We start from the raw sequence: 15,440 nt of genomic DNA, 5'->3' as shown, positions 1-15,440 counted from the left end.
TTGTACGCAAGTTCTGTGTGACGTAAAATTTGAGGGATGTGATGAAGCACGCATTCTAAGCCAAAAAAAAAAATCTCTGAGGGGGATTGTGTCGTTTTAATGGGCGGTGTGAATGATGGAGAACAAGTGAGTCCACAATAACATTTTTCTCGATTAACTGCTTTGACCACGTTTAGTTTGATGTTGACAGTATGGAGGCTGTAAAGCTGCTTTGGACTGGAGCAGTTAAAAACACTTTTAAAACTAAATGTGAAAATTGGAATTAAATCTTTTTCTAATACTCTAATTTTTGACAGAAAACTAGTACTTTGTTTAAAAAAAAATTGACGCTGTTTACTTAGGGTAAATAATAAGGTAAATAATTTAATATTTAATATACGTTACAATGTCAAAATAAAAGTCAATTATTTAATTTGGAAAACAACATGCTGTCTTTATAAAAAATCATGTTTACTATTTTCCTCAGACAGTAGTCTTTAAAGTGGTCTGTATACATGAAAATACATGGATACTGTAGGCTACCTTTATAATTTAGGAAGGGGACATCATCATGTCCCATCATGTCCTTGGCTTTCAAGAGTTGGATATCCCTGGTCAATATCAAAAGTAGCAGTATGTGGTGTGGCCACAAGCTGCTTTTGTAATACAGACAGTGCATCTCAACCTCATGGATTGAGCCAGATTTGCCAGTTCTTGCTGTTAATATGTTACTCCACTCTTTCACCAAGGCATTTGCAAGTTCTCGAACGTCTGTGGGGACATATGGTTACACGTGGTTTGACCGCATGAACGATCAGCTGTCCTTGTAAGGCCTGTAGCTCTTACATTATGGACATTGCAGTTTATTGCTCTGTCCACATGCCTCCTTCAGCAGGATGGCATGTTCATTCAGGTGACCAGAGACCCTGGGTCTCTTTCTCCATGGTGTTTTTCAGAGTCAGTAGAAAAGTCTCTTTAGTGTCCTAAGTTATTGTAACAGTGACCTTAATTGTCTACCACCTGTAAACTGTTAGTGTCTTAAGGACAGTTCCACATGTGCATGCACAATAATTGTGGTTCACTGAACAAGCATGAACAACATTGTTTTTAAACCCTTTCCAATAAGGTTCTGTAGCCTAAAGCTTATTTGGATTTTACAAAAGTATCTTTAAATGACAGTATCCTGAAAAAGGGACATTTCTTTCTTTCTTTCTTTCTTTCTTTCTTGATGACGAGTTCATATAACTTGGTATAAAACATTTAGAATTTGACACTTGGAATCTGTTTTGGACAGTAGATGGCACCAGTGTACCTTCTTAAAGTAGGTACTCATAAATGTCAATATCAGCCCTGTCATGGTTTGTCTCTGTTGTTGTACCACACAATGACATATTTGACATGATTTTTGGGTACACTGCTATATTTCCAGAAAGCAGCTTGGAGTTAAGATCTTTCTGAAGACCTACATTCAGACCAAACTAATACCACATCTGGTATTAGTAACCACCATAGACAATAGTGTATTTTCAATATCGTTCAATAAAATTTATTTAATAAAATTATTCCACAGACCAGGCTTTATATTCTAATGAACTGAAATGCTGACTTTATAGTATAGTAGCCAAGTAGTTCAAAGCCATTGAGGTCCTGTTAATTCCCTGCAGTGCTGAGGATATTGTGTCAATCTGTGGTTGAGGAAATTATTATATGTAGTTCATGTTTACGTGAGACCAAGACCACAAGATTCTGTCTGAAAGCAGCACCTTGAGTCACCATGAGATGTTCCAACACTGATATTTAGCAATTTTTCCATTATCATATCCCAGAGCTATGAGGCTCTAACAGGCTGATAATCATCAATTACATCTTGGCACAACTGAAATGACGCACATATTAATGTTGTTTTAGGGTTCTCTCACTCCTTTAGGCAAAATAGGTGTATTCTAATTTTTTTCCACCTGCTAGTGACAGACAAAACACTGTAGACAATGAGTAAAGATGATTCTATGACCTTTCACCTGTTTGTGATGGATAAAAGTATCTATAGCCATTCCGTTTTTGTAGAGAGGAGGTACACCCATGTCATAGTTACTGATGTGAGAAATGTGTCATCACTGCACGCATATTCAGATGTCAATGGGTGTGGAGGGCCTGTGGAAGGCAAACATTTAGATCATCAAGTGTATGTACCAGGACTATTATTATTTCCTGATCAGTAGTACACCTATGCAAAATGTCCAACATTATTTTAATTACAAAAACATTTAATTGATTATGGCTTGGAAATAAAATGGATGACATTTTTCCTCACAATAATTTGAATACATTTAAAAAAAATAAATAAATAAATAAAAATAAATGTGTAGTTTAAAAAAAAAAAAAAATATATATATATATATATATATATTTTTTTTTTTTTTTTTAAATGGAAACATTACTATTTTTAATGTTTTTGAACGAAGTCTCTTATGCTCATTAAGGCTCCATTTATTTCATAATAAATACAGAAAAAACAATAATATTGTGAAATAGTATTACAATTTAAAATTGAGGTTTTCTATTTTAATATACTTTAAAGTATAATTTATTTCTGTGACGCAAAGCTGAATTTTCAGCATTATTACTCCAGTCTTCAGTGTCACATGATCCTTCAGCAATCATTCTAATATGCTGATTTGATACTCAGTTATTATCAATGTTGAAAACTGTTGTGTTGCTTAATATTTTTTTGTAACCTGTGATACTTTTTCCAGGATTCATTGATGAATAAAAGGTTAAAAAGAACAGCATTTATTCAAAATATAAATCTTTTCTAACAATATAAATCTTTACTATCACTTTTTATCAATTTAGCACATACGTGCTGAATAAAAGTATTAATTTCTTTCAATTACTGACCCCAAACTTTTAAACGGTAGTGTATATTGTTTCAAAAGATTTCTATTTTAAATAAATGCTGATATTTTTTAACTTTTTATTCATCAAAGAATCCTGAAAAAGTATCACAGGTTATAAAATAATATTAAGCAGCAAAACTGTTTCCAACATTGATAATAAATCAGCATATTACAATGATTTCTGAAGGATCATGTGACACTGAAGACTGGAGTAATGATGCTGACAATTCAGCTTTGCATCACAGAAATAAATTATATTTTAAAGTATATTAAAATAGAAAACCATAATTTTAAATTGTAATAATATTTCACAATATTATTGTTTTTTCTGTATTTATTATGAAATAAATGCAGCCTTAATGAGCATAAGAGACTTCATTCAAAAACATTAAAAATAGTAATGTTTTTGACCGGTAGTGTATATATATATATATATTTAGCTACAAAAATGACCTGTAAAAAATAGGAACAGAAATATCTCTGGCGAGCAGCAAGGTATCATATTTCTTCTTATATTTCCATGGAATGCATATATCTGGAATGATGATTTGACTTGAGGCAAGATCTGAAATCACATTTTTATTTGGCAAGTTTTATAATAAGCACAAAAATATATATATAGAAAACACTGGAGAAATGCCACAGTATGCATCAGATGGTTCAGAGCATCAGGCTTCCCTTCTGTGATGTTTTCAACACTAATTATAAATGATTAATAATGCTTCTATCTCTGTGGTTGTGGTGAAATACGCCCTTGCACTGACACCCTTGGAAGAAAAGGAACATTCTTTCCCTTAAGGTCTGTCCTCAGGAGGAAACAGCACGCCTGATGGAATGTACTGTAAAGTTTCAGATTAAGATCTTTAGTAAAGCTTCTTAAATTATTTTTTTTAGAGAAAAATGTCACAAAAGCGTTTGCTTGTGGTCTCGAGACTTTAACAGTTGTTTTGACTTTGGTGACAGGTGTTTTTGTTAAAATTGTGAAGACATTGCAGTTCAGTTGTGTATGATTTGTCATGTGTTTTTTTTTTTCTCATTCTTATAAGCTTATGTAGTAATATACCAGAAAATTGATTATTGATCAAAAAATCTATGCTGCAGGAAATGGCCTTTCAAAAAAGACTAAGATGCAGAAGTTCAGGGAAGGTGCATGAGATCAAGCTAAAAAGGAAAATGATTCCCAGGACAATTGTTTGAGGTAATCCCTTTTTTTCTTTTTGACGTATTTGGGAAATACCAGAAAATGATTTGTTTTTTACTTCCTGAAACTCTGTTATTCTACATGTTACTACTGTAATTTATGGCTTAAGCCTTTATAATTATTGTTGACTCATTAATTATTTTATTAAATACTGTGAGATGCACTGCCTTAGTGTAATAATTCTTCCGTTATCTTCATTTTAATTTATGTAATCATTTGTTTATTAATAATTAAATTGATGAATACTTCTGTTTATTGCATTTACAATGTCATTTAGCAGATGCTTTTATCCAAAGTTATTTGAGGAGCATCACAACAATATTTTTAGTACACAATGGCAAAAAAAAAAAAAAAAAAGTAAAAACTAAATTAAAAAATGTCTAGCCACTTAAAATGAATATTTTAACTAAACCAGTCAAATGCTGTAGCAAAGGCTCATATTTTTTCTGTTATGTTTGTTTTAGTTTTTATGAAGCACATTCAGATCATACACTACCAGTCAAAAGTTTTTGGACGGTAAGATTTTTTAATGTTTTTAAAAGAAGTCTCTTCTGCTCACCAAGGGTTCATTTATTTGATCCAAAATACAGCAAAGTACAGTAATATTATGAAATATTTTTACAATTTAAAATAACTGTTTTCTATTTGAATATATTTTAAAATGCAATTTATTTCTGTGTTGGCAAAGCAGCATCATTAATCCAGTCTTCAGTGTCACATGATCCTTCAGAAATCATTCTAATATGAGGATTTGCTGCTCAAGAAACATTTATTATTATTATCAATGTTGAAAACAGTTGTGTACAATTTTTATTTAGGATTATTTGATGATTAGAAAGTTCAAAAGAACAGCATTTATCTGAATAGAAAGCTTTTGCAACATTATAAATGTCTTTACTGTCATTTTTGATCAATTTAATGCATCCTTGCTAAATAAAAGTGTTAATTTCTTTAATTTACAGTATTTCCCAAAAAAATACTGTAGTTACCAACTTTTGAACGGTAGTGGTAATGTTACAAAACCTTTCAAAAGCTTTCTATTTTTAATAATAAAATAATGAAGTTCACGGTTCTCTGATATCGGTTAATGGTCACATGACATGCAGGTAAACAAAATATTTCATCTTTTTTAGTAAGTTTTATTTTTATTGTTTTTATTTTAAAATGATTAATTTTCATTTTACATTTTTATGATTTAATTAATAGCTTTTCATTAAACTTACAAACTCTTGCAGTTCCTTCACGCACCCCAGTCAGGGAAACCCTGGTGTAATATGATATTTAATGCACAACATGTTGTTGATTAAAAAAAAAATGAAATATATTTTCTTACTCTTCAATCACATGCAAAAAATGGGAAATTGTATAAGACTGTAAGGAGAGTAAATGTTGAAATTAAGTGTAATTAGGGCCAAGGTGCAAGGACCCTCTTGGAATTGCACTGTTTATTATTATTATTATTTAGTTTGTTTTAGCACAAAATTAATATAGAAGAAGAATTTAAGGGGTTTCTACTACGTTAACATTTTGTGGCTATAAATATTTTATACTTTATACAGTTGTGGCCTAATGGTTAGAGAGTTGGACTTGCAACTCGAAGGTCGCGGGTTTGAGTCTCAGTACCGGCAGGAAATGTAGGTGGGGGAGTGAATGAACAGTGCTCTCTTCCACTCTCAATACCACAACTGCCGTTTGAGCAAGGCACCAATCGCTTATGGTGAGATGGGTGAAATGCAGTGCATAAATTCTGAGTATGGGACACCATACTTGGCGACATGTCACATCACTTTTGAAAGCAAGAACTATGTGTGTATTCAGTGATAGTCTGTAGTTATGTTAGTGTATGTGCACTATTGCTCTATTTTTAATTGGCTTACTCAGATATTTGAGTTACTTTAACTTGTTTTGTCTGCTCTGTTTTATATGTAGTTCAAATACTTATGTTTTTTTATTTATATTTACTTAATTCATAAGGTATATTTAATTAATTTCACAACTTTAAAAGTTTTTAAATATTTATGTAAAAATGTTTCACCAAAAGTGAGTACATAGTTTAGTGATCACTGAAATTATGCAATATCTATATCTCTTTTGCATCATAATTTTAAAATAGCAGGTTTATTTGACACAGCAGAGCAAGAACATAAACTATGGTTGACTTTCTTTGTTGGAACTAAGAAGATGATATAATCTATGAGTGTGCAGGTCATTCCTTTCCATTACAGACTGCAGCATTAAAGCTTCAAAAAAGATGCAACAGCACTAAGTATCATTAAACTGGTCTAAATGTCTTCTGTGGTTTATTAACCAAGTCTTCTGAAGCCATATGATGGTAATGGCTTTCAGTGAGTAATGACTTAAATGTCTTTAAAAAAAACAAAACAATTGGTACAATTCTTCATAATTTTCCTTTTGTATTCCACAGAAGAAAGAAAGTCATATGGGTTTGGAACAAGATAAGGGTGAGAATGTAATACTTAGTGCGGTTTGTTTGTGTCAGTGCATCTGATAAGGAAGAAAAAATCAGATCTTTCATTATGAACTCTTTTCTCACCCAACATTTCCCAACATTTGATTATACTTTGTTTTTATTTTCCCCTAAAAAAAATAAATCTTCAAAACATCTGTTTTATCAGTCACTTCTTGGTATTGAAACTTGCTAGACTACTTGCAATTGCTAATCTTAATGAGAAGTGTTTTTTTTTTTACCCCCTTTAACAATAGAAAAGATTATATTTCATTATTTTTTCTGATTGTTGCTATTGAATTTCTCACAGACTCTTTATCAAAAGAGAATTTCCACAGCAAAGAGACAATATTAAGCAGCAAAGAAACTGATGCAAAACATTGCTTGAATTACTAAACTGGACAATTATTTGATTCTGTTTATGACTTCATGACCTTTTGATCCTTCTTATGCTTTCGTGATACTCGTGTGTGTGTGTGTGTGTGTGTGTGTGTGTGTGTGTGTGTGTGTGTGTGCTCAGGGGGTTATTCAGAATAGCTGACAGACCAGTTGTCTGCATTTCCTCCCTCTAAGTCAGGCGTTTCTACAGCTCTACCTGCATTCATGCTACCTGCAGGCTCATACTTTAATAGCACTTTAGTCTTCCTTTATAGCCTCTCTCCTTTGAAATGTAATATTTTCTTCATGTTGCGCTGGCTGATTTGACTCCAATTTCACTCCCTCAAGTTTACAAATGAAAAGCTAAAAGAACCTTAAATAGAAGAAAAATCATGCAATAATTAAGAATTCTTTTGGAATAATTTTAACCTTTTTTCCTCGAGTAGGAGCTGCATTGTGAGCCGTGTGGACTTCTCTGTTAAAATAATTACATTTAAAAATTTGAATTTAAAAATAATTGATTAATTGAAAAATAATTTTCCTATAATAAATACATTTTACTCTTTACTTTATATGATTCTGGAAACTTCAGTTTGTAGTCTATATGACACACCTTGATTTAGACACCCGCACTAAACATTATTTATTCAAAATAGATAATTCTTCGTCATAGACATTATGGGGCCATGAAAAATGAGTTGATCACAGTTGAGTGGCTCTACACACACCTTCAGACTCTCACCTCCAGACTTAAAATTCATCTTCTCTTTTAATGTCACTTCTTTGTCTTGTCATATGGGGGTGGCTGTATTTAAAATCACCTCCAGCACAAAAACGTTAGTTACAGACCAAAGGTAATGAAAACCTGACGAATGGGTTTTGAAATAGCGAATAAACTCGGTCCTGTTTCATTAGTGAAGAATGCATGAACGTTAGAGATTGCAGCAGCAATGAAGTAGGTAGCCACTTTATTTTTGGCCTTTCCATTTTTCTCCGGAAGTGGGTTTCTTTCTTTCTTTTTTTTTTTGTAATGGAATGAAGGTTCGTTAGAGGGTTGTGGTAAGGCAGGCTTTTCCTAAAACTTCCACAGGTTTAGACTTGTCTTGGTACGCATGAGGTATTTGAACATTGATCCAAAAGACAACAATGACAATGACACCTCAGTCCAAATGTGAGCGCAGCCATGAGGGAGAAATGAAGCATAACGCGGCTGTGACTCGTTTAATCAGAATGACAGCCATTAGAGGATAACAGGGTGTAACCATACCTTCATCATGTGTCATAACATTTGACTTAGAAAGACTAATTAAAATGTTCTCATAGCAAGATTGTAAAAGCCAAAATAATTAGGTAATGGATACACAAATGCAATGTTGAAATTGAGAGCAGCAGTATGACTGTTTGTATAAGACGCTGTGATCCATTCGTTCATGGGCAGCACAATGCAGCATTTTACAATCATTTCATATATATTTTTCTTTGCGTAGATGTATGCTGCATGCCAAAGCAGATATCAAATATAATAGCGTCTGCTGAAACATAATGTGCATAGTGATTGATTCCCCTATTGTGTCCTATGGGCCTATGGAGCCTATGGGCCTATTATGGCCATCATTGCATCTAATATATGTTAGTCTGCTAAAGGTATAATGGTATGATAAAGGTATAATGGGATTTCTTGTATTTCGAATTGTTTTGGATGTTTTTCATTGTCGGAATACTCATGAATGATTTTAAGATATTTATGACCTGCAGTGTTTTGGGCCACACTTTATAATGAAATCATTCATAGAATTTACCAGTGGCTAAATTTGTAACGGTTAAATTTAAAATAAAGAGAGATAGGATCTGCTGTATCATTAATTTGTGCATATATATATATAATATATATATATATATACAGATAGATTAATATTGTGTATTTTTATTTATTATATATTTATTGGCTGATTGTATTTTTATTGTTTTTATTTATTTTATATACACTCTAAAAAATTCTGGGTTAAAAATAACCCAAATCGGGTTAAAAATGGACAAAACCAGCAGTTGGGTTAAATGTATGACCAATCTGCTGGGCAGTTTTATTTAACTCATCTATTGTTTAAAAAATACTACAGGGCTGGCTTAAAAATGACCCCAAAATGGTTGACAATTAAAAATCAGACACATAATTGCTACGCTCTAAAAAATGCTGGGTTAAAAACAACCCAAGTTGGGTTGAAAATGGACAAACCCAGCGATTGGGTTGTTTTAACTCAGCGGTAGCATTTTTTAGAGTGTAGAGGCAGCAGTAATAATCAAACGGTAACAAATAATAAACATTTATTAAATTGCGTATTAATAAATGTTCATTATTTAATTGTTATTTATTAAATGTATTAATTTAATTTCCATCATTTTTGTTCATTTTAATCAAGCAATCTAGTAATTTTTATACAATAGTTGGGTTAAATAAAACTACCCATCAGGTTGGATCAAACATTTGAATCAAACCCAACTTGGGTTATTTTTAACCCAGCATTTTTTAGAGTGTGAGAAAAATGATACGTCCTATAGATACATATACAGATAAATTTGGCACAATTACTTTTTTTCTGTAATTGACTTTATTCTGCATTTTATTATTTCATCATCCCATAAAGGATTAAATATACCATTTTGAACTTCATGCATAGATTTAATCTTTACATCTACTTGATTACATGTCATATGCACATAAAAGATGCTGGGTTAAAAACAACCCAAGCTGGGCTGAAAATGGACAAACCCAGCGATTGGGTTGTTTGAACCCAGCGGTTGTTTGCCCAACGTGCTGGGCAGTTTTATTTAACCCAACTATTGTTTAAAAATTACTATATGGCTGGCTTAAAATGAACCCAAAATAGGTTGGAAATTAAGAATCAGACACATAATTAGTAGAGGCAACAATAATAATCAAAAGGTGAACATTTATTAATGAGCAATTTAATAAATGTTTATTGTTTCATTATTATTCATTTCATAAACATATTAAAAAACATAGTTCATTTATTAAACATATTAATAAATGTTAGTTTCCAACATATTTTGGGTTCATTTTAAGCAAGCATTACAGTAATTTGGACAAACCCAGTCGCTGGGTTTGTCCATTTGCAACCCAACTTGGGTTGTTTTAAACCCAGCATTTTTAAGAGTGTGTACATGTAAAAGTGTGTTTGTGTGCACATGATGATTTCTAGGTTTGCATATGCATGAGTTCACAAGTATATGCTTAAAAAACAATAAAATACAGTATTTAAAAATAAAGTATAACATGAAATAAAGTATATAATGTATTATATAAATTAATAAATTAAAAAAAATTCAGGTGTAGGATTTAGTCTATGGGATGTCCTAATTGTGAGTGTGTGACTTTTCTTGTAAAGTTGTCACTTGTCTAGGTCAGTGTTAATGCAATAATGGTTTGTTTGTGCAGACTTGTGCTAACCGTCTTCTCTGTGTGGTGAAGAGAGGTTAATCCAGATGAAGAGATGGACATATAGACAGACACAGAGGCGCAGGGGAATAGGAGCTCTCCACGATGAGCCCTGACTTTTCAAAAGCCATCACGTCGGAACAAAAGGTCCCGTTTCATTTTCTTTCTGTTTGTTTGTCTCTTCCTTCATTTTTTCAGCACCTTGTAATCATAGCCTTTGTTAGCATTCAGTTCAGGTTGAACCTGTTGTGTTACTGTGGGCACTTTTTGCTTCTCTACCTCCTCCGCTGTATACACGTTTGCCCCTTTCTCTCCTTTGCCCCATCCTTTCATTTGCAGGCGTGTTTTACAGTGTACTAAAGCCATAATGACACGTATTATTTGTCTTAGCCGAGTCGCTTCTCTGTTCTTCAGCAGGTGTCTGCTGTTAAAGCTCAGCAGGTGTATTCTGCATTCTTTCACTCCATGACTCATCTTCACTGGTTAATCCATGGATCTTCTCTAGATTATAATCTTCTTCCTGACCCATTATTCCTTGCATGGGATTAAATACAGTATACAGAGGAAGTCATTAATTATGATGCATTAAAAGAAGCCAATGCCTAAAGCTTTAGGCAGTCCTAATCTAATTTATAAATTAGAATGAATATAAAGATTTTGATAAATAAGAAACAAAGAAACATAAAATGATCAATAAATATTTAAGATTTTGCACTATAATAGGCCACTGAACATTAAAAAATTATTGTTGGATTAACTTAAAAAAGTTGGTTGCCTTAAAATGTTGAGTTCATTGAAATAAAAAAATTGAGTTAATACAATGAAGGAGATTGGTTTAATCAACAGAAACACAAAATAGTATGTTATCTGAAACACATAAATGGTCTAAGTTGTTTTAACAACAACAACAAAAAATGCTGTGATAACAAATCAGGAAAATAACTTTTTTGCAGTATGATCAAATAAGTAAATCTGTGACCTTGAAGAAGAAACACCAAATACTAATAAATCCTGGAATTCAGGTAAAACAAAATTCATATCATAGTTTCACTGAAATGGTTATGATGATCATTTGATATAAATGACATATTATAATGATATATTATTTATTTTATATATTTATAAATAAATAAAATTTGACATACAGGCATTTTCACTTTGGACTAAAAAAACATCAGGAAATATGGAGGATAGGGCTTATATATAAGGGATTTATTGAGGGGGAAAAAAACAATATTTGTCTTCTGGGTTATAATTTGAGTTGTGGTCAGCATGTTAAATAATCTGTGTCATCCAAATCAGCAAATTCTCTTGTTTGATTTCTTATTTTAAATGTGAAAACAAAACAAAAACGATCATGTCTGATCAGACAGGGAGGAATACAACTTTCCTCATTGACTTCTGCTGAAATTGCACAAAATGCTTCAAATATAATAGGGGGGAGTTGGAGGAATTGTTAGCTTACTGTTTATTTTTTATTTTATTAACAAAATAAATACATGGATAAAGTGTGAACTCACATTTTGAGTATTGAGTTAGGTTGTAACAACAGCACTCTTTGTACCATTGTTTAGTATCATTGAGATGTTATTTTCTTCTAATATTTTGAATTAGTTTAATTTTTAATTTTGATTTTAAAGTATGTTGTTGTGCGTTTTTGTTATTTGTATAAGTTTTGTGGGGGGTTTTAAATATAGTTTTTATACATTTTTCATTTTTAGTTATTTTAGTACATCAAGTTAAACTAAGTAAAAATGAGAAATGTTACTTGGGCAACTAAGCTGAAATAAATAATACATTTCAGTTAATGTTTATTTTTATTTTATTTACGAAAATATTATTAATAATATTTTATTTATTTTAGTTATGGACATTTTTTAATAGTTTTAGTTAATTATAATAACCCTGCTTTGTACTTGACATTGTACATGAATTTAATTTGTAGTAGATAATTGTGGTAAGATTATATCATCTTTTATTTTACTTGAATTTTAATGTTTCATCTTTACAAGGACATTTAAAGGGTTAGTTCACCCAAAAATGAAAATAATGTCATTTATTACTCACCTGTCATGTCGCTCCACACCTGTAAGACCTTCGTTCATCTTCAGTACACAAATTAAGATATTTGTGATGAAATCCGATGGCTCAGTGAGGCCTCTATTGAGAGCAAAGCCACCGAACCTCTCAAGATCTAGAAAGGTACTAAAAACATATTTAAAACAGTTCATGTGAGTACAGTGGTTCTACCTTAATATTATAAAACGACGAGAATACCTTTTGTGCGCCAAAAAAACAAAATAACGACTTTTCAATAATATCTAGTGATGGACTAAACACTGCTTGATGAAGCTTCTGAGCTTTAAGAATCTTTTGTTTTGAATTAGTGATTCGCATCTCCTATCAAACGGCTAAACTGCTGAAATTACTTTGGCGCTCCGAACCACTGATTCAATTCGTAAAGCTCCGAAGCAGTGTTTTGAAATCGGCCATCACTAGATATTGTTGAAAATTTGTTATTTTGGCACACAAAAAGTTTTCTCATCACTTTATTATATTAATGTAGAACCACTGTATGAACTGATTTAAATATGTCTTTAGTACCTTTATGGACCTTGAGAGGTTCAGTGGCTTTGCTCTCAATAGAGGCCTCACTGAGCCATCGGATTTCAACAAAAATACCTTAATTTGTGTTCCGAAGATGAACAAAGGTCTTACAGGTGTGGAACGACATGAGGGTGAGTAATAAATGACAGAATTTTCATTTTTTGGTGAACTAATCCTTTAATGTATCATCTAATGTAAGTTTTGTAGTAATCTGAGCTATACAACTTAATTCTGTTTTAATGAGCACATTTATGTAAATAGAGTTGAGAGTTGAGTGATGAAAATCCAAAACTCTTCCTCTCAGTCTCTCTCTCTCTCTCCTGTGTGTCTTGCATTCTCGTCAACAAGACAGGACTTGTAGAGTGAAACTGGGTGATTTTATGTTGCACACGTGAGAGGTGTGTGTGCTCTCTAAAGTTAGAACAAAAGTATTTGCAAATTTTTTCTGAGAGGTAAGAGGTGGTGAGGGGATTATTTTTTCTGTGTGGGTAGATTTTAAGGATGTGTGTGTGTGTGTGTGTGTGTGAAGAGGGGCACATGTGCGTGTTACAGAGGTGTCGAAGGGTAGCAGCAGGGCGATGGTTTGGACATGTTTCCAAGGTTATTTACAATAAGCATGTGTGCTTGCATTTGCATGCGGGGTCTTGACATGTTTCGTTTCTATTGCTGTTCCCAATGTGGTAACGAATCCTGGAAAGCACAGAAACCTCACAATCCCACGGGAACATCTTAACTCATCCAGGAAAAAGTAAAAGAGAGAGAGACGCAGATGCCTATCACAGTGAACTTCTCTCTGCCTCCCTCTTTTATTTGGTGTAATGATGGATTGTTTCTCATTCATTCATACCAGTTTTCTTGCCAGTTCCCAGTGAGAATCCCACAGACCATCACAAGAGCTTAGAGACTGTCAGGATTTCTATTACTCCTCACCAAATCTGCTGACAGAAATCAAACACTGACCCTAGCACAAACTTAACATAAGGCAAGAATCTGACAGGAGAACAGCTTGTGTGTGTGTGTGTGTGTGTGTGTGTGTGTGTGTGTGTGTGTGTGTGTGTGTGTGTGTGTGTGTGTGTGTGCGTGTGTGTGTGTGTGTGTGCTGCTGTAAAACACACTCAAATCAAAAGATTTAGTTTCAAGAAATTACTAGTTGATGATAAGTCAGATTTGGACTGATTTCTTCAAACTTAATCTGTTAAAACAATCACATTTACTGGTAAATAGATTTGTTCATGGCCTTGACTAGTCTAAAAGTTAATTTTGTTATTTTGTATGATAGCATTTTTTACCTTTGAGAAAAGAAAATACACCAAACTTGTACAGAAAACAATCGAAATTGTTTTCTGCAGTTTGGTATAATAAAGCTGCTCTCTGATTATGTAAAAAAAATTCTGATGTTCTGATCATTTTTTTGAAAATTGTTTTGTGAATTGTTCTGTAAAATGCTTGGCATGACTGCAGTATTGGGAGCAATGATTATTTCTTATATAAACACTTCAGATTGTACACATTCATGCCAGTTAACTGAAAAATACTTGTAAACTTTAAAAAATTCCCTGATTTTAAACGAATAACTTATAAATAAATTACAGAGGGAGAGTTTGGGTAACCAAAAATATAAAAATTTGAGCAAGTTTATCATTTCAACACTCTTAAAAACTAGAAAAAATACACAATAAAAAGTTCAAGGCTATGATAATATATTCTCTAAATCTAGAATGAATGATTGCTTAAAAAAAGCAAAACCCCTTATTTTTTTCTTTATCTAAAATCATTCTAAAATTTCCCCTAATTGAATAATCACATAATTACAGATTTATTAAAACCATTTTCAAATTAACCAAACTGATCAACTCATTCTTTTACATAAAGGTACAAATCCGCTTTTCTGATGTTATTTCATCTTTGATGGTACAATAAACTGTGTCACATTTCTGTTCTTCTGTTACAACATTTATGTACAGACAAAATCCCTGGAAGGAAATATGAGACAATTGTATCTTACAGGTATGACAGTTTGTGTTTTAATACTCAGTGTCCTTCAGTTACGACAGTCACAGTGTAGCCTGAGGAGAAATGCAAAGAAGACTGACTGTAAGAAACTTCCGATTTAGAGATTGTGTGTGTATGTGTTCAGGTATTCCCTCTGTTACTGGGACAAAATGTCCCCACAAAGATGGCAATATCATTTTGGGGATATTTTTTTGGTCCCCATGAGGAAAGTGGTTTATAAATCATACTAAGTAATGTTTTTAAAAAATGTCAAAATGCAGAAAGTTTTCTGTGATAGGTAGGGTTAGAGTTGGGGGATAGAATATACACTTTAAAAGGTACAGTAGAAAAATTCAAATGTCTATGGAAAGTCCCCATAAAACATGAAAACCCACTGTGTGTGTGTGTGTGTGTGTGTGTGTGTGTGTGTGTGTGTGTGTGTGTGTGTGTGTGTGTGTGTGTGTG

At 32.5% G+C, this 15,440-nt stretch overlaps 1 long non-coding RNA gene across 1 annotated transcript; it reads left to right on the top strand.

Annotated features, from left to right (window-relative positions):
• The first annotated feature begins 42 nt into the window (after positions 1 to 42).
• LOC127499162 (uncharacterized) lies at positions 43 to 12,407 on the top strand. Its single transcript, XR_007926060.1, has 5 exons — positions 43 to 126; positions 3,978 to 4,074; positions 4,542 to 4,593; positions 10,377 to 10,523; positions 10,794 to 12,407. It is a non-coding gene; the product is annotated as an uncharacterized LOC127499162 (long non-coding RNA).
• Positions 12,408 to 15,440: the final 3,033 nt, after the last annotated feature.

Source organism: Ctenopharyngodon idella, chromosome 17 (assembly GCF_019924925.1).
Source record: "Ctenopharyngodon idella isolate HZGC_01 chromosome 17, HZGC01, whole genome shotgun sequence".
Lineage (NCBI taxonomy): Eukaryota > Metazoa > Chordata > Actinopteri > Cypriniformes > Xenocyprididae > Ctenopharyngodon > Ctenopharyngodon idella.
The sequence above is the reverse complement of the archived record's forward strand: the minus strand, read 5'-3'. Positions and strand labels throughout refer to the sequence as shown.